Source organism: Rhinopithecus bieti, unplaced genomic scaffold, assembly GCF_001698545.2.
Source record: "Rhinopithecus bieti isolate Rb0 unplaced genomic scaffold, ASM169854v2 scaffold_36004, whole genome shotgun sequence".
Taxonomy (NCBI): Eukaryota; Metazoa; Chordata; class Mammalia; order Primates; family Cercopithecidae; genus Rhinopithecus; species Rhinopithecus bieti.
In genome coordinates this window covers 266,967-278,545 of record NW_016815976.1, presented here as the reverse complement: position 1 = coordinate 278,545, position 11,579 = coordinate 266,967, and the positions used below count along the sequence as shown (strand labels likewise).

The 11,579-nt window shown below is 39.8% G+C and overlaps 1 long non-coding RNA gene across 1 annotated transcript in view; it reads right to left on the bottom strand.

The window, feature by feature from the left end:
- Positions 1–227: 227 nt before the first annotated feature.
- The window catches only part of LOC108516650 (uncharacterized), a 47,479-nt gene continuing 36,127 nt past the window's right edge, over positions 228–11,579 (bottom strand). The window contains exons 2-3 of the long non-coding RNA XR_001881892.1: positions 6,901–6,989; positions 228–348 (exon numbers count right to left, since the gene is read on the bottom strand). This is a non-coding gene — a long non-coding RNA (uncharacterized LOC108516650). The remainder of the gene's footprint in view (positions 349–6,900; positions 6,990–11,579) is intronic.

The following is an 11,579-nucleotide window of genomic DNA, read 5'->3' as shown; positions in this document are numbered from 1 at the left end:
GGAGTTCAAGACCAGCCTGGCAACATGGTGAAACCGCTTCTCTACTGAAAATATAAAAGTTAGCCGGGCGTGATGGTGGGTGCCTGTAATCCCAGCTACTCTGGAGGCTGAGGCAGGAGAATTGCTTGAAACCAGGAGGTGGAAGTTGCAGTGAGCTGAGATTGCACCATTGCACTCCAGCCTGGATACCAAGAGCAAAACTCCATCTAAAAAAAAAAAAAAAAACCAAATATATAATAGGGACCTATGTTTTTCTTTTTCATTTTCAAATGCTGAAGTTTTCAGTGAGTCCTTTCTTGTCAATACTGCAGGGTTTCAATCAAACAGCACCTGAAGTCTTTCAAAAACCTGCAAGATTGAAAAAGATTTCAGCCTGTTAGAAAGGGGAATAATAGGTTTCATACACCCTCCACATTCCTATAAATATCTCCTCTTCCCTTGCTGGTAAGAACTATGAAAGCGATGTGGAGGGCGTGGCGGCACAGGGCAGCATGAAGGGGAAGAGGAACTAGCATTTTGTGGGTTCTGCTGATTTACTGACTATCCCAGAACAGTTAGTTGAATCCAAGGAGCCTGTTAACACCATTCCAGCAGTCCCACAGCTGCCTTTGATATTTAGAATTGCGGAGGTTGAGGAAAACCCAGTCCAATTAAGCACGTGGTACTTTAATCAAATAAGGATTAAAGGCAAGCAAAGACAAAAATAGTACCTTTACTGATTTCTGGGAGATAATTAAATCAGACTTACTGCACAGGGAGAGAAAGGACATTATAAGTCTATAAAAGAGGAGACCTTAAATTCTGCAACATTAAGTTAATGCTCCTGCATCAACTAAGCAAAGAAATTCCTTCATTGTTGGGTGATATGTGGAAATCAGGATAGTTAGAAGCTATTAAAAAAGATCACAAAAAATGAGCAATAAAATATTGTTAGCAATTTGAACATAATACACTATGTATATATTGAAGAGTAGATAAAATATTCTTTAAACTTGCTGCATAAAATACAAAATTCCTCAACATGGAGAGATGATTCACTCCTCTGCTATTGGAATTCTTGCTGAATAACCCTGTTGCCAATTTCAATTGCTATTCCATTGACAGTAGTAACAAATTCCAAAATATACCAGTGGGTCTGGAGATTTTATAAGTATATATTAAGTGCAGGGATCTCAAGTGTAGAGGGGTCTGGCTTATGACACAAAACAACAAGTTGGAAAGGAAAAGGGGAATGAATTTATAATCATCCAGCCTAGGTCATTTTTAAGACTTGTGAATCTAAACCAAAAACGGTTAGATTTTATGTTTGATGAGTACATCTTTTGTCATAATTTTGTTTAGAGAAGGAGTAAGTTGTTATTTAGCTATATTTATGGATAAACATTTTGATTAAATTCAATAGCAATAGGTTGGGTGTGGTGGCTCACACTTGTAATCCTAGCACTTTGGGAGACTGAGGCAGGAGGATCACCTGAGCCTGGGGAGGTCAAGGGTGTAGTGAGCCAGGATTGTGCCGCTGCACTCCAGCCTGGGCAACAAATTTCAGAACACACCAAGTCTGGAGATTGTGTGTGTGTGTGTGTGTGTATTATATATGTATGTATGTGTATATAAAAATGTATATGTGTGCATATGTGTGTATACATATACGTTTGCTGCCATTCTCCCCATAATAAAATCCTGAACTTTTCTTCTTTTTCTTTTAAAAAATTTATAATTGCCTCTCTATCTCTACTACCTCTGCTGTGCTCTGGGTCTTCACCAGCTTTCATCTGGACTTGTGAAACTTCCTTTTCTGTGGCCCCTTTGTCACTCACAAAAGCTTGTGAAATGTCTTAAAATGATGTCTTCTCAGCTGTTGTTATTTCCCTAGAGAGCGCTCCTGGCAAACTTTCTGCCTGAAAATTCAACTTCCCTGGATCCTGTTTACTCACTGATTAAGAGAATGCATCTTCCCATATATACTAATTGCCCAGAGTGCAAATACTGATGTGTTCTTATTCAGGGTTTATTTCACAAGTAGCAGTAACAGTCAGAGTCCATGGGTTGTAGGCAACAGAAACTGACTTTGGGTAATGGTATGGTTTAGCTGTGTCCCCACCCAAATCTCATCTTCAATTGTAGTGCCAATAATCTCCAGGTCTCATGGGAAGAACCAGATGGAGATAATTGAATCATGGGGGTGGTTTCCTCTATCCTGTTTTCATGATAGTGAGTTAGTTCTTACAAGATCTGATAGTTTTATAACAGGCTTCCTACTTCACTGGGCACTCATTCTCCTTCCTGCCACCATACGAAGATGGACATGTTTGCTTCCCCTTCCATCATGATTATGTTTCCTGAGGTCTTCCTCAGCCATGCTGAACTGTGAGTCAATTAAGCCTCTTTCCTTTATGAATTACCCAGTCTCGGGTATGTCTTTATTAGAAGCATGAGAATGGACTAATACAGGTAATTTAAGAAGAAGGGAATCTCCTGGGAGGCAGGCACCTGGATCTGTTGTTGCAGCAAGACTATTTAATTAAAAAATATCATTCTCCAAAAGACAGTTGTGTCCTATAGGAAGGAGAAGTGGATGCTGAGTTGTCAAACTATTAAACAGAAATACACACAACTATTATAAGAATAAATACTTATGTATTTTTATTTGATTTATATATATTAGATTGGTGCAAAAGTAATTGTGATTTTTGCCATTAAAAGTAATGGCAAAACTCCAGTTACTTTTGCACCAATACATTTGTGTGTATACACATATCTATGCCACTTTTTTTTTTTTTGAGACAGTCTGGCTCTGTCACCCAGGATGCAGTTCAGTGGCATGATCTCGGCTCAGTGCAACCTCCGCCTCCTGGGTTCAAGCGATTCTCCTGCCTCAGCCTCCTGAGTAGCTAGGACCACAGGCACCACCATGCCCGGCTAATTTTTATATTTTTAGTAGAGACAGGGTGTCACCATGTTGACCAGGATGGTCTCAATCTCCTGACCTCGTGGTCTGCCTGCCTTGGCCTCCCAAAGTCCTGGGATTACAGGCGTGAGCCACCGCCCCTTTTAAAAATAGTATCTTGCCATGATAGTGCTGAATACCTCATTATCAAAGTCTTAGATTTGATATGGCTTTTGAAGGGCATGAAACACTTATTTGAAGATTATTTTCTGGAGATAATTTTCTCTAACTGGAATGATTTCCTTTTTAGGATCTAGCTTGGAAGGAATGAGGGTAATGCTCTGAATCAAAAGCACATCTGTTGATTTATGGAGTGCTTCACTAGTGACTTGGATATAAACAGATCATTAATTTCACAATGATTGAAAAGGTGGATGAAAATGCATAGACAGAGAAAGTGAGAGGGGGTTGAAATTACAGCTCTTACCACAAAAATCATAACTATGAGGCAATGTACATGTTAATCAGCTGGGTTTAACCACTCCTCAGTGTATATATACATTTCATCATGTTGTATATCATAAATACATACAACTTTATCTATCAATTCAAAATAAATTTGGAAAAAGAAATTACAGCAGGATCGCTGGTCTTTGGACATATTCAGGGAAGGGATCTCAAATGTAGAGGGTCTGGCTTATGATACAAAATAGGAAGTTGGAAAGGAAAAGGGGAATGAATTTGTAATCTAAACTAAAAACTGTCAGGTTTTATGCTTGATGAGTACATCTTTTGTCTTAATTTTGTTTAGAGAAGGAGTAAGTTGTTACTTAGTTATATTTGTGGATAAGCATTTTCATCAAATTCAATAGAAATAGTCTGGGTGTGGTGGCTCATGCCTGTAATTCCAGTACTTTGGGAGGCCCAGGCAGGAGGATCACTTGAGCCCAGAAATTCAAGACCAGCCTGGACAACATAGCAAAACCTCGTCTCTACAAAAAAAAATACACAAATTAGTCAGGTGTGGTGGCCTGCACCTATAGTCCTAGCTGCTCAGGAGGTTGACGTGAGAGGATCACCTGAGCCTGAGGAGGTTGAGGCTGCAGTAAGCCAGGATCATGCCACTGCACGCCAGCTGGGGCAAAAGAGTGGAACTCTGTCTCAAAAACAAACAAACAAAAAACCAGCAAAAAACCCAAATTCCATAGAATTTGGTGTTTATTTAATTAAAAAGTGGGATTATCACATTTTAAGTCAATATACAAATACACTCAAGAGGCCTGCCTTTTTTTTTCTTCAAAAAGTGAGTACTGTTAAAGTACGTCCTAGTAATTTATAAAACACTGACATTTATGATTAAAAAACCCTCTTACACTTCTATGTTTTGAATTCTGATATTTTTTTATTAGTGGCTTGATCTGTTATTACTGATACACATTCTCTGTGAACTACGTTTGCTTTTAATATAAGAGAATGGACATTTCAAAGCTACTAGTAGAGTTAACTATTATTTAAGTGGATAAGCAAAAAGAAGTTTACTTTGTGTAATTTCCTCTTAAATCCAATAAAGTTGTGGCTTTATTTTATTTTATTTTTTTTTACAATTCTGCCACGATAGTGTTCAGCTGAGGTCAGTCTCTGTTTTCCTTAGTTGTCCAATGGTGAATATTACTTTACCACCTCCAAGGCTGACTGTGTATGTAAGAATTACAGGATGGTCTACTCTCAGCTGTTGCCTTAGTGATATGGGACTTTATGAGCTTGCCAATCATTTAAAAACTAAAGCAGGAAGTGAATAGTAATGTGTTTGGTCTCCAAGGTGAAAAGTCAACAGACTCCACATTACTGTAATTTTCTTAATGACTGAATCTTTAGCCATAGCATTAACATATGTTGTGTAGTTTTTTGTTGTTGTTGTTGTTTTTTTTTTTTTTTTTTTTTTTTGAGAAGGAGTTTCACTTTTGTTACCCAGCCTGGAATACAGTGGCGTAATCTCTGCTCACTGCAACCTCCACCTCATGGGTTCAAGTGATTCTCCTGCCTCGGCCTTCCAAGTAGCTGGAATTACAGGCATGTGCCACCATGCCTGGCTAATTTTTGTATTTTTAGTAGAGACAGGGTTTCACCATGTTGGTTAGGCTGGTCTCAAACTCCTGACCTCAGGTGATCCACCCACCTCAGCCTCCCAAAGTGCTGGGATTAAGGGCATGAGCCACCGTGCCTGGCTTTTTTTTTTTTTTTTTTGAGTTGGAGTTTTGCTTTTTTGCCCAGACTGGAGTGCAGTGGTGTGATCTCAGCTCACTGCAACCTCTGCCTCCTGGGTTCAACTGATTCTCCCGCCTCAACCTTCCAAGTAGCTGGGATTATAGGCACCTGCCACCATGCCCGACTAATTTTTGTATTTTTTAGTACAGATGGGGGTTTCACCATGTTGGTCAGGCTGGTCTCGAACTCCTGACCTCAGGTGATCCACCCACCTCAGCCTCCTAAAGTGCTGGGATTACAGGTGTGAGCCATTGCACCTGGCCCTGTTGTGTAGTCTTGAAAGCAGCAGTGCATAAATAGAAATGAGGACTTTTCAAACAAAATCTTAATCAAGGAACTTTAATGTCGGGATAATAGCTCTCTGGGACCTGGGTGAGGTCTGGTGGAGAAACTGCTGGACCAGAAAGAGGACTTAATCATGGGAGAGAGCTTGTGTGAGAGACAAGCTAGGATGTTTTACCTTGGATAAGGTGGGCAGGGCTTCTCTCTCTGCGTTTCCTGCTATGGTCCTACTCCTTCGGCTCCCTCTCACTCCTCCCAAGTTCCTTAGAAGCCTCCATCTATGGGGGTGCTTGCTAAAGCTGGGCTTAAAGGCTTTTCTTTGATTATTCTTACCGAATCTCCCTGGAGTAGGCTAATATTATCAACATTTTACAGATGAAGGAATTAATGTCACTAGCCCACAATTATAAAGAAAATGGCACAGCAGAGATTGGAAAATTGTTCTGTGCTTAGTTACCTAAAAAAGGCTCATAATATTCATGTGATTAACCCCAGAGTAAGTGGTATGAAGGTTCAGAAATATCTGGAAAATTTCAGAAGGAAAACTGTCCCCCTACCTCCATGCAATTTTTTCCCTTTCTTTTTTTCTAAAAAAAATTTCAGTGGGAGACTTCCTCATGCTTTCAAAAAACGAGAAAGAAAATTTTCTCCCTTTTCCCATCAAACATTTTAAAATAGGTTTTTATATCTCAACCCAGATAAAGTGGAAAATTGGTTATTATTCTGAGATCCAGTATTTCGAGGGTCCTGTACACACACTTAAAACAGTATCCGGAGTCAGGGTTCTGCAGCAAGAAGCAGAAGGAGGTGTGGCCACCAGCAGATGCTAAGTGAACCCTGTGGTGTTCATGTGTCATCAGCAGCATATAATGGCCTCTCCCTATCACAGTTCACTGAGGCCACGAGGAAGGTTGATTGCTGGGCAGTGCCCTGGTGCTGTGTCCTTTAGGACACATGTTTGCAGCCATCTTAGGAACTTTCTTCCCCTCTGACTGTTTCTTTTGCTTATATCACTTGTCAAAATCTAAGGCAAGTAGAAGCAGAAGTTAACTTTGTGGCCAGGCATGGTGGCTCACACCTGTAATCCAAGCACTTTGGGAGGCCAAGGCAGGAGGATCAATTGAGCCCAGGAGTTGGAGACCAGCCTGGACAACATAGGGAGATCCCATCTCTATCCAGAAAAAAAAAAAAAAGAAAAAAAGACAGGCATGGTTGTATGTGCCTGTATTCCCAAGCTACTGGGGGTGGGGGTGTGGAGGTGGCACTGAGGTGGGAGGATTGCTTGAGCCTGGGAGGTTCAGGCTCCAAGGAGCTGTGTTTGTGCCATAGCATTCTAGCCTATGTGACCGAGCCAGACTCTGAAAACAAAAAAGTTAACTTTTGTAATGTTAGACCTCACAAATGGGGCACTGTGGCAAATGCTGAAGCATATAGTATACTGAATCAATTGTTGATTTATTTCTTACCTTAAGTCTATCTGGCACTTAGGTGAGCTTCATCACATCACACGTCTCCAAGCCTCAGTGACCTCATCGGTGAAATGGAGTCCATTTTCCTGGTATTGGCAGGATGTTTTGAAGTATAACTGAGTTAAGAGAGGCAAAGGTGCTATATACAGCAGAAGCTAGATCTATGTTGGACACTTTGGTCTGACCTGGGATTATAACTCGGGCTTTTCAGACGAGGTTAGGATTCCACTTTTTGGCATTGCATTTTAGCATCAGCTATCTACATAACAACATAGAAAAGTTCTGACAGAGCAGCACGGTGTTTGGAACTCAGATCTTGTGTTTCATAGTTGATCAGTACTCCAATCTCTCCCAGTCTGTGAAACTGCCACAAAATTACTTAAAAACAGCATCTCAGATTCTGTTTGTAAAAGCATCACTTAGTCACCTAGGGCGTAATAAATTAAAAGTTGTAGGGCTTAGAAAATGATCAGGTGTTAAGAGAAGCACAGAATGTGCTATCATGTTTTGAAGGTTAATAAGCTTTTCCTGTTTCTGCTTTTTTTTCCTCTATAGCATTTTACCATCTCACGTGAGGCTGCTTCTCCAGATGAAGCCGAGATTGAAATGTCACACCAGCAGGATCAATTAGATGATGTAGAATAGAGAGGCATTTGCTACCTGACCTTAATCCACAGGGCAAGAATGATTGAATGGAGGAGATTGGATATAGGGAGACTCAAAGGTAGAGGCAATCAGTTGAGCATAGTTTAAACAGACACAAAGCAGTATAAATGGTAACTTAAGACAAAAAAAATCTTCAGGATGAGTGTTTATTATGGGGTATACTTGTTCACTTATTGAATTCTGAGAGACTGCAAAATGAAATAAACACCTGTTACAAAAAGAAATAGTAGGAAAAGGAAGCAGGTATGTTTTTTGGAAATTCTAAATTTTTGTATCACTTAACAAAAGTGACAAGGAGAAAGATGCAAAATATATTCAGGCTGTAGGCTGTCCTATGGAGAAGACAGTAGATGACGTGACTAGGCAACATGATAGTTGTCTTCCTGTAGTTGAAGTCTTGTCATTGCAAGAAAGGTTAGACATATTTTGGTAGGAATGGCAGAGGGGGAGTTTTGACTTAGTATAAGGAGTGGTTTTCCAATGTTTGAAACTTGACAAGCATTGTTGGAGCAGCCTTGCCCAGCTCCCTGTTGCTGGATCAGTGGATATGTACTGTTGCAGAAGGATTCTTGCATTGAATGAGAGAATCTCAGTCACCCCTCTAAGTTGCCTTCTCTAGAGCTTTAAATCACCTTGGAGAGGTTTGAAATGTTTTGCAGCTTGTTCAGGTTCAGACCTGAATGAGCTTTGAGGCTCCTTAGGCTTTGATAGAATGATACGTCTCAACAGCATATATGCACATTGTAGGCCTGGGAATGGTTGCTGGTATATTTAGATTATGGGCAGCTGGTGTTAGCTAAGACATTTATTGGATTAGTCATCCCTAGTAACAATGATATGAAGTGTTTCTCCCTGATTGTGAGCTGATATCTGTTATGTTGACTCTTTCAGTTTTATATTTATTTTTCTTTTCCATTCAAACACAGCTTAACGTGAAATCTTCTGGTTGGGAATCTGCTTCCCACGATAAAGCAATATTTTTCTAGAGTCCACTTGTTGGTTCTATTTATGGATTTCAATTTTGAGACATCAATTTATCATAGCTGTGGAAAACTAGCAGAAGGCTCAGAGTAAAGCCATGGAAACCATGGAAGGACTAGGAAAACGAAATGAGAACATGTATTTTGGAGAGGTAAGGTAGAAGATCGAGTTTACACCTTTCTTGGCAAGCCATTTCTCCTAGTGCAGCTATTTAAATACATATACATACATAGATGTTGATTAGCAGGTATAGAACCAACTGTGGTCTACTCATTTGTGAAGGCTAATGTAGAGGATATCTTCTATCAAGACATGGGCATGAGCACCAAGATGTTCCCATAGCAGGCACTCTACTTTAACAAATCTTCATGGCTTAAATTGCGTTCCATGTTAGTTCTAATATGAACATCATACTGCCAGTGAAGTTCATTAAACTTTAAAGCATGTTCCCAAGCAACAGTGTGGCATCTTCATTTGAGAACATATTTTAAACTGGGTAGCTAATTATCTATTTAGAAGAAAAGCAGAGGAATAATTCTGAGTATGTTGTAAGGACTCATAGAGTTCTTCATTTCACTCGTGTTTTGCTTGCATGTAAGCAAAGCACCAATCCATACTTCAAGGGTGAAGTAACACATATATAAAAGATGACTACATAGAAAGAATTTTCTCATTGGAAATCTGTTTTCCTCCAATCAAAAGAATGTGATAGTCTTACATCTGCATGATAAAATTCCCGACAAAATGACCATCTATATTGCTGACAGTGCCTAGCATGTATAATAACCTGTTGTAGTTTGATTTGGGGACAAAGAGGATTGACTATAAATGTGGGTTTTCTTTAAAAAGCTACTGCATGTAAGACATACTGTTTCAGAACAAATAATGTCAATAGGAATTAATAATTTCAAGTTGGAATATAATTATAATTATACGGTTAGAGAAACTTTCAGTTCCTTTGTTTCTGGCTAATGAGTTCTAGAGCAGATATTTGGTGGTCACCTCCCCAGTATCCATTACTTCCCTTCTATCACCTCGGGGTAGGGAGGATTGACTTCCCTCCCTTCTCAGCTGGGAAGCTTAGGTGGTATTGACGCCACCACATGCCCTTAGGTGCAGGCTCTGATTGGCTTGTTCTAGTCATATCCCAGCCTCCCTGTCCACCCGAGAAGAGCATGTAACAAAGTCATGCTAATGAGAATGTGAATCCAGAGAAGACTTTTTCTCTGGAAAGAGATGTAAAGGTGTGAAGGCCGAAACTGCTGCATTTTGCTACTAGGAGGGAGAGCCCAGATCCTGTGAAGATGAAGCTGACCAGCTCTCCGTTCTTTAGTTTCCTCTTCTTTAAAATGGGGATGACATAGTACTTTCTTTTACATGTGTTGTGAAATTAAGTTGGTTACCTTATGTAAGATGCTTAGAATATTAAGCACTCAATAAATAATAAAAATGTTTATTCTCCTTCCCCAGAACCAATATAATAATTCTTTCAAACTGAGTCATCTGATTAATTACATTTTTTGAATTAATTTTTTTCCTATTGGCTATATATACAAGCAATCGCTGCAAAATCTTGATTGCCTTTTATTCCACAGAATTGGCTTTGCTAGTAATAGAGTCATGTTAGCATTTAAACTATATAAACATAGTTATGGTGGTGTTTTAACATTAAACCTTAGGAGTCTGGTCTTTGAAGAGCCATCTCTGAATTTCTAGGACCTCCAAAGTATCCTGATTCTTCCTTTCCAAACCCTCAGCTCTGTCTAGGAATAGCTTTGCAGAACCTTAGCAGTGAGAAGGAAGAGTTGTGATGCTGATTCCCAAGGCAGAGTATGAAGTGATTATATTTTCAAATGATAATTAACCTGAGGGCATCTGTTGAGCTCAGTTAAGGCCTGAGCTAATAGAAGTCTGCAGATGCCTGTGTTTAGAAGGCCAGAACTGTACACAGTTGCTTCCGTGCTGTTCTTACTGTCCTAGTAATGTTTATTCCTCTAATATTCATGCTTATTTGCTTATTACCTTAAAGATAAGATTTACAGAGATAGAGAATAATGGTTAGAATTGATTCTAGAAGTTATAAATAATAGATTTTCCCTTGAAAAGCAAGGATTCCATTTTAGTAAGAAACTTGTCAAGTTTTTGGTTAAATGTGACAGGACAAAGACATCTAATAGTTTATAGATACTCTGATAGTGCCGTGTGAAAGAGATAGAAGCAATGTAAAGATATGTACATTTAGACCAAGAAGGGTCTAAAACATCACTTGCCTGTGGTTGGAAGAGTGGGATTGGAGAGGATGAGACACGAGGAGGAATGTCCAGGTTTTTACTCTGTGTACATCTGTATGATTTGACTTTTATTTTATAGTGAATTCATGTATTACTTGTATAATTTTAAGAAATTAACCTTGACATGTCAATACTTCCACCCAAGCTGAGTTATACTTTCTAAGATTAATTGTTTAGATCAGATTATAGTAATCATTCCAGGTATTTATACTTGAGCCAATTGATGGTTCAGATGAATTCAGACTTCATTAAACTTAAATGCTGGGTATACAGCTAACTCCTTATTTATGTCTGGTATATTACATAATTTAATGTTTCTGAAAGGCCATCTTGCCTTTCTCTTTTTTTGAGCACCCTCCTGGTCTCCTGGTTTTCCATACAGCAGATATTTGGGTTGCATTTACATCTGCAATGAATATTTTGCCTGAGAGGTTTGTTCTGATATAAAACAGTATGTTAGCCGGGCGCGGTGGCTCAAGCCTGTAATCCCAGCACTTTGGGAGGCTGAGACGGGCGGATCACGAGGTCAGGAGATCGAGACCATCCTGGCTAACACGGTGAAACCCCGTCTCTACTAAAAATACAAAAAACTAGCCAGGCGAGGTGGCGGGCGCCTGTAGTCCCAGCTACTCCGGAGGCTGAGGCGGGAGAATGGCGTAAACCCGGGAGGCGTCCCTTGCAGTCAGCTGCGATCCCGCCGCGACACGCCCCGGCCTGGGAGAGAGAGCCAGGCGCGGT